Genomic DNA, 15,196 nt, shown 5'->3' with positions numbered 1-15,196 from the left:
CCTCAAGGGGGGGTACTGTTGTGAATTCTGCTCTTGGGTTCCCTCCAGTGGTTGTAGGTGGGAATGCAGTTGTCACCGAGTCACAGACCTGGCCAGGTGTATCGGATGATTACAATTCTGACTGGGATATTTAAGTGGGCAGGATCCTTTAGCCCTTGCCAGTAGTCAATGTTCCTTGTCAATTGTTGGATCACTTTCTGGCTTCTCCTGCTCGCTGCCAATTTCAGCAAAGATAAGTGTTTGGTTTTTGTTTCTGTGGCATACTGCCGGTGTGCTTGTTTCAGTTTTATTCCTGCTCTGATTGTAGGATTCACTGGAGTTGCAGATTTACGCTCCTACATCTTTTAGTAAGATGTAGGAAGTTTTTGTATATTCTGCTGTGGATGTTTTGAAGGGTTTTTATACTGACCGCACAGAACTCTGTCCTATCCTGTCCTATCTAGCTAGAGTGGCCTCCTGTGCTAATCCTGTTTTTCTGCCTGTGTATGTTTTTTCCTCTCCGACTCACCGCCAATATTTGTGTATTTGTGGGGGGCTGTCTATCCTTTGGGGATTTTCGCTGAGGCAAGATAGTATTCCTATTTCCATCTTTAGGGGTATTTAGTTCTCCGGCTGTGACGAGGTGTCTAGGTGTGTTAGGTACACTCCACGGCTACTTCTAGTTGCGGTGTTAAGTTCAGGATTGCAGTCAGTACAGTGGCCACTTTCTCCAGTGAAAGTTCTCATGCAGCTTCTAGGTCACCGGATCATAACAAAAAACCCAGCGAATGAATGTAAAGTAGGTCAATTACCTGTAGTTACCTTCATTCGCGGTGATGCGCCCTCTGCTGGATGTCCTCATATGAACTCGCTCGAGGGACATCCAGCAGAGGGCGTAAAATAAGGACCGTATTGTCTTATGCCGAGTGTGACGCCGGCCTAACTGACAAGTTCACTTTCAGCAGCAGCAGGACCAACCGCTCTGCGCTGCACATTGAGAATATGGAGACAGAAAAACAAGATGTCCACTTTTTATATGGACAGGGACATGTGAATTCGGCAGACAATAACAGAAGACCTTGTGTCATGACGTTGTGGATGGTTTCTGTGCCCTGATTGGCTGCTGGAATGTACAAACAATTAAGTTATTGCAAAGCAAAAAAAAAATTACACTCAGCCACTCTTCTGACCTAGACACACCTCCTCTCCTCATAAAACACGTCCCCCGCTCATCATACATCACCACTATCCTAGACAAAGGCAAAACAAAGAACCTATTGTGCCCTAAATAGTAACACGGAGGACCGTAGACCTTAAAGACTAATGAACCAATAAGGAAAAGAAGGATCCTCCAAACGAAAATTAATGTCTAAAAAGTATTGATTTCTATTAAACAATTATTTTCAAAAAGGACATAATTAAAAGAAAGGAGATGGCCATACATACAAACAGAAAACGAAAAATACACTATGCAGAGGTTATAATAAGAATCACTCCATTTATAGGGATTTATACATTTGGAGCCTGTAAACTAGTAAGTACCGAATGATGATGGAAATATATGCTGCAGTCCTAATCACACTATCAATGCAATATGCATCATAATGAACATCCAAGACAGTAAGGGCTAATATGCAATAAACAAGGTGCTGAATGTTTAATACATATACGCGATGCTGAAAGATGCTGGAGACTATCCTAGGTGTGTGGTGCCAACCAGACAGCTTGGATATTAGAAATAAGGCTATAATAGCATGATTCCAAACCATCTGGTAACAGACAGACCAGTGGCAGTGATACAAATATGGTTTACTAAGCAGATATCTAAGCAACACTTAGTATAGGCATAGAGACAGGCATATTTACAAGAGCTCCAACCTGCAACAGTGGACCCCCTTACTCCACGTTTCGGCATTTATTCCTCAGAAGGGGTGCAAGTCAAAACAAAAGCATTAGTGGAAAAGTGATCTGTGACCACATTTTGCTGACTTGACGATAAATGCTCAGGAAACCAAACAAGAATCCGAATGTGCTAAGTTCATGCCGAATATGAGATTGGCAAACGTTTTCCGAACAAGTTCGCTCATCTCTACCCAGCACCCCATGCCGATCAGCTTTTACGAATGTCGGCGGCCATAACTACTCCGTTACAGAGCGGCACAGCATAACTCCGTCCACAGAATAGTGACCACATCCAGGTACTGCACATCCACTTCCTTTTGATTTCGAATAATGGGTGGATGTGCAGTACCCAGCTGTGGCCACTATTCCGGGGACGGAGCTGTGCTGTACTGCTTCTAGGCAGTTTCGGTAGCTGACACCAGTAACAGCTTATAGGCCATGAATGTTAAGTAGTGAACAAGCTCTCTAAGTAATAGAGGCCTCTATATGGGGAAGAAGGCGGGGACAGGATAGGCTTGTGTAATATACTTCTTTCTCACCATTTTTGCTTGCTGACCTGCATTCCGAGGGAGCAAACTATACATACCTCGTCCTAGTCCATAGAAAAAGTGGTTACAACTGTATTCAGACTAGACAATGCTGGGTAAGGCCGGGTTTACACATCTATGTTGCATGGTCCGAGTATGGACCGCAATGCATGGACAGGCCACAGTTCTCCTCATAGACATGAATGAGACTGTCAAGATCTGAGACTTTCAGTCATATGTGTGAAAACACATATAAGATAAACAGCCATACGTTCAGACTGATGCACTGCATCCAATTACCAGTAGTGTCATTTGTGCAGCCGATGTATTTAGTTTACAGTCTTTATTAGGCTAGACAGTTTTTTCTTGAAAGATAGCAGAGTAATTGGTGTATTTCCCACCTAATGGGCCAGAACAATGTATAGTTATGTCTATGCCCAACTTCAGGCAAAATAAGAAAATATCATCATGATTTTATAAACATTTAGAACATTGATTAAAAAATAAAATTTGATCAATGCATTACTTTTGAACAAGGCTGCTAATATTCCCTTTTTTTGGAATTACGATAGTAGGTAAAAGCAGGTCTGTGTATCATTTAGTGGATCGGCATGAGCGACGATGTGACATATTTTGAAAGGGGGAATGATCTAATTGACACAGTTGATTGTATGAACCTGAAATGTAGTAGTCTATTGAGTGCATGATAAATTGCAGTATGCGTTTGCCTTGAAGGAGTGATTGTTCTGTTGTGATAGTCAGCAATATGCAGTGTGTGGAGTGTGACATGCAGTAGGGTCTGGTAAGAAGAAGTTTTGTGCACCATAGTAGTTTTTACCTATCTTTTTAAATAAAATCTCATCTCATGATTTGTATTATATTTCTACACCTATCTTTTCTCTTTTTTGTACAGTTCTTCCTTTGTGTAGGATTTGCCTGAGGCAGCGTAGATCTGTATGTGCCTCATACTCCTATAAATGCAGGAGAACACTTAGTCTAGTGGGAAATGGTAGCCTGTTTTACAGTGATCTCTGCTATTATGCACACTGTAAAATGTCAACTTGATGGATTGGTAATTCTATGATCAACATATTTCTAACAAAAATACTTGTCATATCATCAGGCAAGGTATAAGAAAAAATATTGTACACCGGATAAAGAAATCAAATTGAAAATCTTTTTCTAAAACCGGTTAAATGTGAAGTCACAGAAATACTAATAAAAGTATAATTTATTGAAATCAATGCAATGCAAATGCAATCTGAAGCTCAGCTTCTCAATAATATATTAATCACAGTGCACTTAAACCTGGACTAAAATTATTTATTTTGCACCTTAAGAATGAATGAATAAAGATGTCGCAAAAAAAAATAAAATAAGATATATGAACACACAAATGACCAAAGAAGGCTGATTAATTCAATTGATATGAAATACATTTTTTTTGTTGATTTTTACTTTAACTATGCAGGTGTATAGTGGAAGGTTAAGAAAAAAGAAGGGAAGATCTGTCCAGAAACCTGTGACTACTGAAGCTTAGAGACTGAGCTCTATATCTGGGCTATCATAAGTCAGAAAAAAGCATTACACATGGCACAAATGAGGAAAGACAAAACAGCTGCTGTCTCTGCCTCATTTGCTATCCCCATGATTTACCCTGGATGCATTACTCTCTAAAGGCAAAACTTTCCCTGGCTTGTCACGCTCCACAAGAAGAAATGTTACCCCCTAGATCCCACTAAGAAGCCTCTCATACAGTCAAATCAGATCTCATACTTCCAGTGGACTGATTCGCCCAACTGTTAAAGGAAAACTCATCAAAACGTAAAAATGATGACCAGTCCACCTGCTGAGCCGCAACAAAACACCTTAACATTTGTTCCAAAGAATGATTTGTTCTTTCTGACTGTCTGTTGGTTTCAAGGTGGTAAGCTAATGAAAATAACAAATCAAATAAATTAATCCTTAATTTCCTACAAACCACTCTCAAGAATGTGAACACAAATTGCACCCCCTATCAGATACAATGTTCAGTGGAATGCCAAGCAATTTCGCCATATGATTGACAAATAACCAGGAAAGTGTTTCAGAATGTGGTAACCACGATAATGGAACAAAATAAGCCTGTTTACTGAATCAGTCAACTACCACACAAATAACAGTTTTCAGACAAAGGCAAACCTGTTATGAAATCCATGGACAATTGAGTCCACGGTCTTTCTGACATTGGCAATGGGGAAAGCTCCCGGCTGGCTGGCTATGAAAGACTTTAGAGCATGCATAAACTTCACAAGTGGATACAAAATCTTTAGTATCATTAAGCAAGGATGGAATCAAAAGAGTCAAGCATAGCTTTCTGTGTAGCTGTGACACAGACGCAAATAATTTGAACCAATGGCTGGAAGCTTCCCATCTCTTCCTCCAACTATGAGGATACCATAGAAACCACAATGCCCTAAGAAAAAATGGAGGATGGAGGTTCTTTAGGAGAAATTGAATCAAGGCCGTGTAAGGAGATAGACCAGACCTCGAGTACCAGCATGCAGGGTCTGGAACTAGAAAGGCTGCATCCTCTGTTCCCGGGGGACAGTTTTGGGGAGGCGGACCTTCCCCTGCAGCCTGAGGGAAGCCTGAGTGGGAGACCCAGACCCAGACAGGCGGGGAGAGCCAGAAAAGGGCACGCAGCTAGTGAAGAGAAAGCACGCACAGGAGGAGAGTTGTAGAGCAGCACGCAGAGAAGTGAGTGGCATGCTCGGTCTTCCTTGCCCTCAGAGAGTACTGGCGCTGTAGCAGGCTGCATAGAGGAGACCCCATCGCCTGCTGAGCCGAGTGTGCCCAGCAGCACTCCAGAGCGAGGGACCGCTGCAGAGCCGTGCAGAGTGGAGCAGAGTTGTGCAGGACAGAGGTGTGCAGAGCCGTGCACACAGAGCAGAGCCAAGCCGGGTGCCACAGCAGACATAGAGGGAGTGCTCCTGTCGGTAGCATCAGCGCCAAAGAGGCCAGTGTTGCCTGCAGCCAACAGCAGGGACCAGGGAGAGTGGGAGGTGCGATGTGTGCCTAGTGATAGCCAGATATTACCAGGTGCTGTACACGACGTGACCATGAGTACCGCACACGCGCTGTCCCCAAGAGAGATCACAAGCGGAACTGAGACTTGCACTCTGACGTGGGGAGAGAATAGTTGTCCTGACCGTCTGTTACCTGACTACCCCCCATTTTAATAAGCCATGTTGGGCTCGCACCGGACTGTGGCCCGTGCCTTTAATAGCCACATTAGTAAATGGACTAGGCCCAGTGGAAAGTACCGGAGACCGACCACTGCCGTCAGGAGACAGAACCAGCAACTACAGTACCCTCCAGGAGGAGGACGGCGTTGACGGTGCTATTTAGTGCGCAGCAGGAGCTGCAGTGTGAGAACTTCCATATACTGTTGCTTCCTAATTGTTGTGTTTGAACCATTGCATTTTACGGTGCCTTGAATACTGTTTCCTTCAATACCATGGCTTCCATACTGTTACCGTGCTTCCCCTGTAAATAAATCTTTTAACCCTTGCTCTGCCCCCGTCCGTCACTGCATACCGCGTTCCTGCTTCATATCTTACAACTGCATGATAAGGCATCAGCTGTCATATTCTTTGCACCCTGGCCTGAATGTGATTCAAAAATTGAATATAGAAAAAAATAAGGACCATCTGGCTTGTCTTGGGGTTAACCGTGTAGCTGATTCAATATGAGCTTAATTTTTATGATCCGTCATCACAGTGACCTGATAAAAAGCTCCGACTAAAAAAAGGCTCCATTCTTTAAAAGCTAATTTGACAGTGAGCAGCTCTCAATTTCCAACATCATAATTTATCTCAAAGGATCAAAATTTCCTAGAGAAAAATGCACATGGCTTTAAGTTGGTCAGAGTTTTAGAATTTTGAGATAATACATGCCCTACTCCAACCTCTGAAGCGTCCACCTTCACAATTAACAGTTTCTGGAGATCTGCTTGGTAGAGTTGAGCGACCTTGACCTTTTTAGAGTCGAGCCGGGTTTTGCGAAACCCGACTATGTCCAAAGTCGGGTCGAGTGAAATCGGCCGATTATGACGTAAAGTCGGGATCGACCGAAACACGAAACCCAATGCAAGTCAATGGGGCAGCATAGTCGGCAGTGAGTGGGGGCCAGGAAAACACCTAGAGTGCCCATTTTAATGTCAAAACCATCCATTCTTCTTAATGAAGCTTGTCAAGCGTAATTTACCTTATAATAATTGGAAGGCATTTGAAATTGGGGGTCATTTGGCTAAAGTTGTGGGGGGTAGGGCTGGTTCAAGTAATTAGTGGGCCCAGGAAATCTGGACCACGTCATGGCAGTGGAGCAGGGAGAGGTAAGTATTTCAACTTTGCAAGTGCTGTGAACCTGAGCAAGCAGGGGGGGCCCACTCGTTGGCATTGGCACTGGCACAGGGCCCCTCAAAGTACAGCGGTGTGTTTGCACGGCGGGGGCGCCTCCCACCGGCAGCAACACTTTTGCGTACTATGAGAGGCCCTGTGCCAGTGACGTCGCCAACTAGTATTCCTCCCCCCACCTGATGAAGGAACCTGCACTTTCATCTGCACCTTCCTCTTTGTCCCCGTGTAAGGTGGTATGGTATGCGGGAAGAGCAACCTGACTTTCAGCAGGGTCACAATGTTGTTGTGTAGCGTGCACGGGGAATGTTGCGTTATGGGTCAATGTACCAGCAGACTCATCTATCACTGGCTGGGCAATGGGCACGATGAAGTGGAAACACAGATATAGGCCCAAAGAAGAAAGTGGGCTAAATGCAGTTCAAAATTGGTAACACAGGAATAACCAGGGGGCATTGCAGTGGAGGACAACTGGAATGAGAGGCTGACACAGAGAGTAGGGCCAAATCAGTAAGTAGTCGAAATGCAGTTCAAAATTGGCAACCGTAGTAAACAGGCGGCACAGCTTTGTTCAGTGGAGGAGAACAGCAAGGAGTGGCAGACACCGATAGTAGGCCCCAAACCAACTAGTACGCCAAATGCAGTTGTTCCATTTAACCACAATTTAATGAGAGCCTGAAGATAGAAGCTCAGGAAAGGCAACCTGGGGAACACCTTGGAGTGTAACACACCATCTCTCTCCACCCCATACCCATTTTGTATGGCCTAATGCAGTGTACTTTTCTACAACTACTAAACGAGAGTCGGAAGACCGAAGCAATGGCAAGGAAACCTGGGGAACACCTTAGAGTGTAACACACCCTCTCTCTACACCCCATACCCAATTTGAAGGTCTAATGCAGTGTAGTTTCCAAGAACTACTAAACGAGAGCCGGAAGATCGAAGCTCAGGAAAGGCAACCTGGGGAACACCTTGGAGTGTAACACACCCTCTCGCTACACCCCATACCCAATTTGAAGGCCTAATGCAGCGTAGTTTCCAACAACTACTAAACGAGAGCCGGAAGATCGAAGCTCAGGAAAGGCAACCTGGGGAACACCTTGGAGTGTAACAAACCCTCTCTCTACACCCCATACCCAATTTGTAGGCCTAATGCAGCGTAGTTTCCGACAACTACTAAACGAGAGCCGGAATATCGAAGCTCAGGAAAGGCAACCTGGGGAACACCTTGGAGTGTAACACACCCTCTCTCTACACCCCATACCCAATTTGTAGGCCTAATGCAGCGTAGTTTCCGACAACTACTAAACGAGAGCCGGAATATCGAAGCTCAGGAAAGGCAACCTGGGGAACACCTTGGAGTGTAACACACCCTCTCTCTACACCCCATACCCAATTTGAAGGCCTAATGCAGTGTAGTTTCCAAGAACTACTAAACGAGAGCCGGAAGATCGAAGCTCAGGAAAGGCAACCTGGGGAACACCTTGGAGTGGAACACACCATCTCTCTACACCCCATACCCAATTTGAAGGCCTAATGCAGCGTAGTTTCCAACAACTACTAAACGAGAGCCGGTAGATCGAAGCTCAGGAAAGGCAACCTGGGGAACACCTTGGAGTGTAACACAACGTCTCTCTACACCACGGAAGGGATGATTCTTAGGAAGGAAGGCTGTTGGAAATAAGCATTGCGCGTCCGAGGGTGATTAGATTCTTATTAGGTATATACTCACCCTCGGACGCGCCCTGCTTCTTTATTTGGAATGAATGTTTATTTGCAATGTGGTGTTGACTTTCTCTATTATTTTGGTAATTAATGATTTTATTATTTTCATTATTTTGCATCTTATCGGCAATAATATAAAGAAGACGCGACAGGACAACACTCGGTGGATGCCATATGTGTGTTTTCAATTTAAAAAACCTTTCAGTTAACTACTTGCAGGAGAAAGTAATTGTAGCTGGTGGCCATTTTTAGTACTGTACCAGATTTTAGCTGTTTGTTTGTTTTTAATGTCAAAATGTCTGCATTTGATATCTCACCAGTATTTTCTTTTTTATAAGCAAAATCCTTTTTTTTTTATTTTATGATGTTGGTTCAAGGGGTACACGGGCAGCAGTAGACAGGTCAGTGGAGGCCTAGTGGAAGGAGGGACCGCAGACAGGCTTCGAAGCCCTAACATAATAAATTGGGCTGCCTGTAGGCAATTTAAAATTGGTTCCAGGGGAACACGGGCAGCAGTAGACAGGTCAGTGGAGGCCTAGAGGAAGGAGGGACCGCAGATGCGCCAATGTTTCCCCCATACCAAATTTGTAGGCCTAATGCAGTGTAGTTTCCAACAACTACTAAACGAGAGCCGGAATTTCGAAGCTCAGGAAAGGCAACCTGGGGAACACCTTGGAGTGTAACACACCCTCTCTCTACACCCCATACCCAATTTGAAGGCCTAATGCAGTGTAGTTTCCAACAACTACTAAACGAGAGCCGGAATATCGAAGCTCAGGAAAGGCAACCTGGGGAACACCTTGGAGTGTAACACACCCTCTCTCTACACCCCATACCCAATTTGAAGGCCTAATGCAGTGTAGTTTCCAAGAACTACTAAACGAGAGCCGGAAGATCGAAGCTCAGGAAAGGCAACCTGGGGAACACCTTGGAGTGTAACACAACGTCTCTCTACACGACGGAAGGGCTGATTCTTAGGAAGGAAGGCTGTTGGAAATAAGCATTGCGCGTCCGAGGGTGATTAGATTCTTATTAGGTATATACTCACCCTCGGACGCGCCCTGCTTCTTTATTTGGAATGAATGTTTATTTGCAATGTGGTGTTGACTTTCTCTATTATTTTGGTAATTAATGATTTTATTATTTTCATTATTTTGCATCTTCTCGGCAATAATATAAAGAAGACGCGACAGGACAACACTCGGTGGATGCCATATGTGTGTTTTCAATTTAAAAAAACTTTCAGTTAACTACTTGCAGGAGAAAGTAATTGTAGCTGGTGGCCATTTTTAGTACTGTACCAGATTTTAGTTGTGTGTTTGTTTTTAATGTTAAAATGTCTGCATTTGATATCTCACCAGTATTTTCTTTTTTATAAGCAAAATACTTATTTTTATATTTTCTGATGTTGGTTCCAGGGGTACACGGCCAGCAGTGCCCTGGTCAGTGTAGTAGTAGTTGAAAGAATGGACCGCAGACAGGCATCGAAGGCCTAAAATAAAAACACATGGCTGTAGGCAATTTTAAATTGGTTCCAGGGGTACACGGACAGCAGTGGTGTGGTCAGTGGAGGCCTAGTGGAAGGAGTGACCGCAGACAGGCATCGAAGGCCTAAAATAATAACACATGGCTGTAGGCAATTTTAAATTGGTTCCAGGGGTACACGGGCAGCAGTGACCTGGTCAGTGTAGTAGTAGTTGAAAGAATGGACCGCAGACAGGCATCGAAGGCCTAAAATAAAAAAATTGGGCTGGCTGTAGGCAATTTTAAATTGGTTCCAGGGGTACACGGGCAGCAGTGGTGTGGTCAGTGGAGGCCTAGTGGAAGGAGTGACCGCAGACAGGCATCGAAGGCCTAAAATAATAACACATGGCTGTAGGCAATTTTAAATTGGTTCCAGGGGTACACGGGCAGCAGTGACCTGGTCAGTGTAGTAGTAGTTGAAAGAATGGACCGCAGACAGGCATCGAAGGCCTAAAATAAAAAAATTGGGCTGGCTGTAGGCAATTTTAAATTGGTTCCAGGGGTACACGGACAGCAGTGGTGTGGTCAGTGGAGGCCTAGTGGAAGGAGTGACCGCAGACAGGCATCGAAGGCCTAAAATAATAACACATGGCTGTAGGCAATTTTAAATTGGTTCCAGGGGTACACGGACAGCAGTGGTGTGGTCAGTGGAGGCCTAGTGGAAGGAGTGACCGCAGACAGGCTTCCAAGGCCTAACATAACAAACTTGGGCTGGCTGTAGGCACTTTTAAATTGGTTCCAGGGGTACACGGGCAGCAGTGGTCTGGTCAGTGGAAGTCTAGTGGAAGGAGTGACCGCAGACAGGCTTCCAAGGCCTAACATAACAAACTTGGGCTGGCTGTAGGCACTTTTAAATTGGTTCCAGGGGTACACGGGCAGCAGTGACCTGGTCAGTGTAGTAGTAGTTGAAAGAATGGACCGCAGACAGGCTTCGAAGGCCTAACATAACAAACTTGGGCTGGCTGTAGGCACTTTTAAATTGGTTCCAGGGGTACACGGGCAGCAGTGGTCTGGTCAGTGGAAGTCTAGTGGAAGGAGTGACCGCAGACAGGCTTCCAAGGCCTAACATAACAAACTTGGGCTGGCTGTAGGCACTTTTAAATTGGTTCCAGGGGTACACGGGCAGCAGTGGTCTGGTCAGTGGAAGTCTAGTGGAAGGAGTGACCGCAGACAGGCTTCCAAGGCCTAACATAACAAACTTGGGCTGGCTGTAGGCACTTTTAAATTGGTTCCAGGGGTACACGGGCAGCAGTGACCTGGTCAGTGTAGTAGTAGTTGAAAGAATGGACCGCAGACAGGCTTCGAAGGCCTAACATAACAAACTTGGGCTGGCTGTAGGCACTTTTAAATTGGTTCCAGGGGTACACGGGCAGCAGTGGTCTGGTCAGTGGAAGTCTAGTGGAAGGAGTGACCGCAGACAGGCTTCCAAGGCCTAACATAACAAACTTGGGCTGGCTGTAGGCACTTTTAAATTGGTTCCAGGGGTACACGGGCAGCAGTGGTCTGGTCAGTGGAAGTCTAGTGGAAGGAGTGACCGCAGACAGGCTTCGAAGGCCTAACATAACAAAATTGGGCTGGCTGTAGGCACTTTAAATTGGTTCCAGGGGTACATGGGCAGCAGTGTATGGTCAGTGGAAGTCTAGTGGAAGGAGTGACGGCAGACAGTCTTCGAAGGCCTAACATAACAAAATTGGGCTGACTGTAGGCACTTTTAAATTGGTTCCAGGGTAACACGGCCAGCAGTGCCCTGGTCAGTGTAGTAGTAGTTGAAAGAATGGACCGCAGACAGGCATCGAAGGCCTAAAATAAAAAAATTGGGCTGGCTGTAGGCAATTTTAAATTGGTTCCAGGGGTACACGAGCAGCAGTGACCTGGTCAGTGTAGTAGTAGTTGAAAGAATGGACCGCAGACAGGCATCGAAGGCCTAAAATAAAAAAATGGGGCTGGCTGTAGGCAATTTTAAATTGGTTCCAGGGGTACACGGACAGCAGTGGTGTGGTCAGTGGAGGCCTAGTGGAAGGAGTGACCGCAGACAGGCATCGAAGGCCTAAAATAATAACACATGGCTGTAGGCAATTTTAAATTGGTTCCAGGGGTACACGGGCAGCAGTGACCTGGTCAGTGTAGTAGTAGTTGAAAGAATGGACCGCAGACAGGCATCGAAGGCCTAAAATAAAAAAATTGGGCTGGCTGTAGGCAATTTTAAATTGGTTCCAGGGGTACACGGGCAGCAGTGGTGTGGTCAGTGGAGGCCTAGTGGAAGGAGTGACCGCAGACAGGCATCGAAGGCCTAAAATAATAACACATGGCTGTAGGCAATTTTAAATTGGTTCCAGGGGTACACGGGCAGCAGTGACCTGGTCAGTGTAGTTGTAGTTGAAAGAATGGACCGCAGACAGGCATCGAAGGCCTAAAATAAAAAAATTGGGCTGGCTGTAGGCAATTTTAAATTGGTTCCAGGGGTACACGGGCAGCAGTGGTGTGGTCAGTGGAGGCCTAGTGGAAGGAGTGACCGCAGACAGGCATCGAAGGCCTAAAATAATAACACATGGCTGTAGGCAATTTTAAATTGGTTCCAGGGGTACACGGGCAGCAGTGACCTGGTCAGTGTAGTAGTAGTTGAAAGAATGGACCGCAGACAGGCATCGAAGGCCTAAAATAAAAAAATTGGGCTGGCTGTAGGCAATTTTAAATTGGTTCCAGGGGTACACGGGCAGCAGTGGTCTGGTCAGTGGAAGTCTAGTGGAAGGAGTGACCGCAGACAGGCTTCCAAGGCCTAACATAACAAACTTGGGCTGGCTGTAGGCACTTTTAAATTGGTTCCAGGGGTACACGGGCAGCAGTGGTCTGGTCAGTGGAAGTCTAGTGGAAGGAGTGACCGCAGACAGGCTTCCAAGGCCTAACATAACAAAATTGGGCTGGCTGTAGGCACTTTAAATTGGTTCCAGGGGTACATGGGCAGCAGTGTATGGTCAGTGGAAGTCTAGTGGAAGGAGTGACGGCAGACAGTCTTCGAAGGCCTAACATAACAAAATTGGGCTGACTGTAGGCACTTTTAAATTGGTTCCAGGGTAACACGGCCAGCAGTGGCCTGGTCAGTGTAGTAGTTGTAGAAAGAAGGGACCGCAGACAGGCTTCGAAGGCCTAACATAACAAAAATGTCAAAACAATGGTATTGTCAGTGCCAGGCATTGAAGGATGTCAGCGCCTAGACTACACATTGGTGAAGCTGTGAGAGATAATTTTGCTAGTGGTAGAGCACTGTTTGAGCTGGGGGGGGGAACTGTCTTGTGGCCGGCGTTACAGGCACAGGGCCCCTCATATTACAACGGTGTGTCTGACGTTGGGTGCGCACCACCACCGCCAGAGACACTTTATTGTACTATGAGGGACCCAGTGGCAGTGCCGTCGACCAAAAGCGGCCACACCCACCTCTTCAGACAAACAGCACTCTCAAGGGTCCAAGCGCAAAGTGGCGATAGCACGGCCCCGTGTGGGGAGTTTGGCCATTTCGTGAGGTGGAAACATGTCGTATGCTGGACAATCAGGTGAAGAAAATTACGAGATTGGAAAAGTCATTCAGAATAGTCCACAGGCAAGACCTTTTCATAGGAAAGCTAGGTGTCAGCCGGGCAGGGTGGGGCAAAAGATTTTGAAATCCAGTTGTGGTTCATTTTAATGAAGGTTAGATCATCTACATTTTGGGTAGCCAGACGAGTCCTTTTTTCTGTTAGTATTGAACCTGCAGCACTGAATACTCTTTCTGATAGGACACTAGCTGCCGGGCAAGCAAGCTCCTGCAATGCATATTCTGCCAATTCTGGCCAGGTGTCTAATTTGGATGCCCAGTAATCAAATGGGAATGACGGTTGAGGGAGAACGTCGATAAGGGATGAAAAATAGTTTGTAACCATACTGGACAAATGTTGTCTCCTGTCACTTTGAATTGATGCTGCAGTACCTGTCCTGTCTGCGGTCATAGAAAAATCACTCCACAACCTGGTCAGAAAACCCCTCTGGCCAACGCCACTTCTGATTTCTGCCCCTCTAACACCTCTGGTCTGCTGGCCCCTGGAGCTCGTGTGAGAACGATCACGGGCGCTGTGTGCAGGGAATGCCAGAAGCAAACGGTCAACAAGAGTTGATTGTTTTGTTGCTAATATTAGTTCCAAGTTCTCATGTGGCATAATATTTTGCAATTTGCCTTTATAGCGAGGATCAAGGAGGCAGGCCAACCAGTAATCGTCATCGTTCATCATTTTTGTAATGCGTGTGTCCCTTTTGAGGATACGCAAGGCATAATCCGCCATGTGGGCCAAAGTTCCCGTTGTCAAATCTGCGGTTGTGCTTGGTTGAGGGGCAGTTGCAGGCAAATCTACGTCACTTGTGTCCCTCAAAAAACCAGAACCCGGCCTTGCCACGCCACCAATTTCCCGTGCCCCCGGGAAAGCTTCCTCATTAAAAATATACTCATCCCCATCATCCTCCTCATCCTCCACCTCCTCTTCGCCCGGTACCTCGTCATGTACACTGCCCTGACCAGACAATCGCTGACTGTCATCAAGGCTTTCCTCTTCCTCTGGTGCAGACGCCTGATCCTTTATGTGCGTCAAACTTTGCATCAGCAGACGCATTAGGGGGATGCTCATGCTTATTATGGCGTTGTCTGCACTAACCAGCCGTGTGCATTCCTCAAAACACTGAAGGACTTGACACATGTCTTGAATCTTCGACCACTGCACACCTGACAACTCCATGTCTGCCATCCTACTGCCTGCCCGTGTATGTGTATCCTCCCACAAAAACATAACAGCCCGCCTCTGTTCGCACAGTCTCTGAAGCATGTGCAGTGTTGAGTTCCACCTTGTTGCAACGTCTATGATTAGGCGATGCTGGGGAAGGTTCAAAGAACGCTGATAGGTCTGCATACGGCTGGAGTGTACAGGCGAACGGCGGATATGTGCGCAAAGTCCACGCACTTTGAGGAGCAGGTCGGATAACCCCGGATAACTTTTCAGGAAGCACTGCACCACCAGGTTTAAGGTGTGAGCCAGGCAAGGAATGTGTTTCAGTTGGGAAAGGGAGATGGCAGCCATGAAATTCCTTCCGTTATCACTCACTACCTTGCCTGCCTCAAGATCT

This window comes from Ranitomeya imitator, chromosome 1, assembly GCF_032444005.1.
Source record: "Ranitomeya imitator isolate aRanImi1 chromosome 1, aRanImi1.pri, whole genome shotgun sequence".
Taxonomy (NCBI): domain Eukaryota; kingdom Metazoa; phylum Chordata; class Amphibia; order Anura; family Dendrobatidae; genus Ranitomeya; species Ranitomeya imitator.
The sequence above is the reverse complement of the archived record's forward strand: the minus strand, read 5'-3'. Positions refer to the sequence as shown.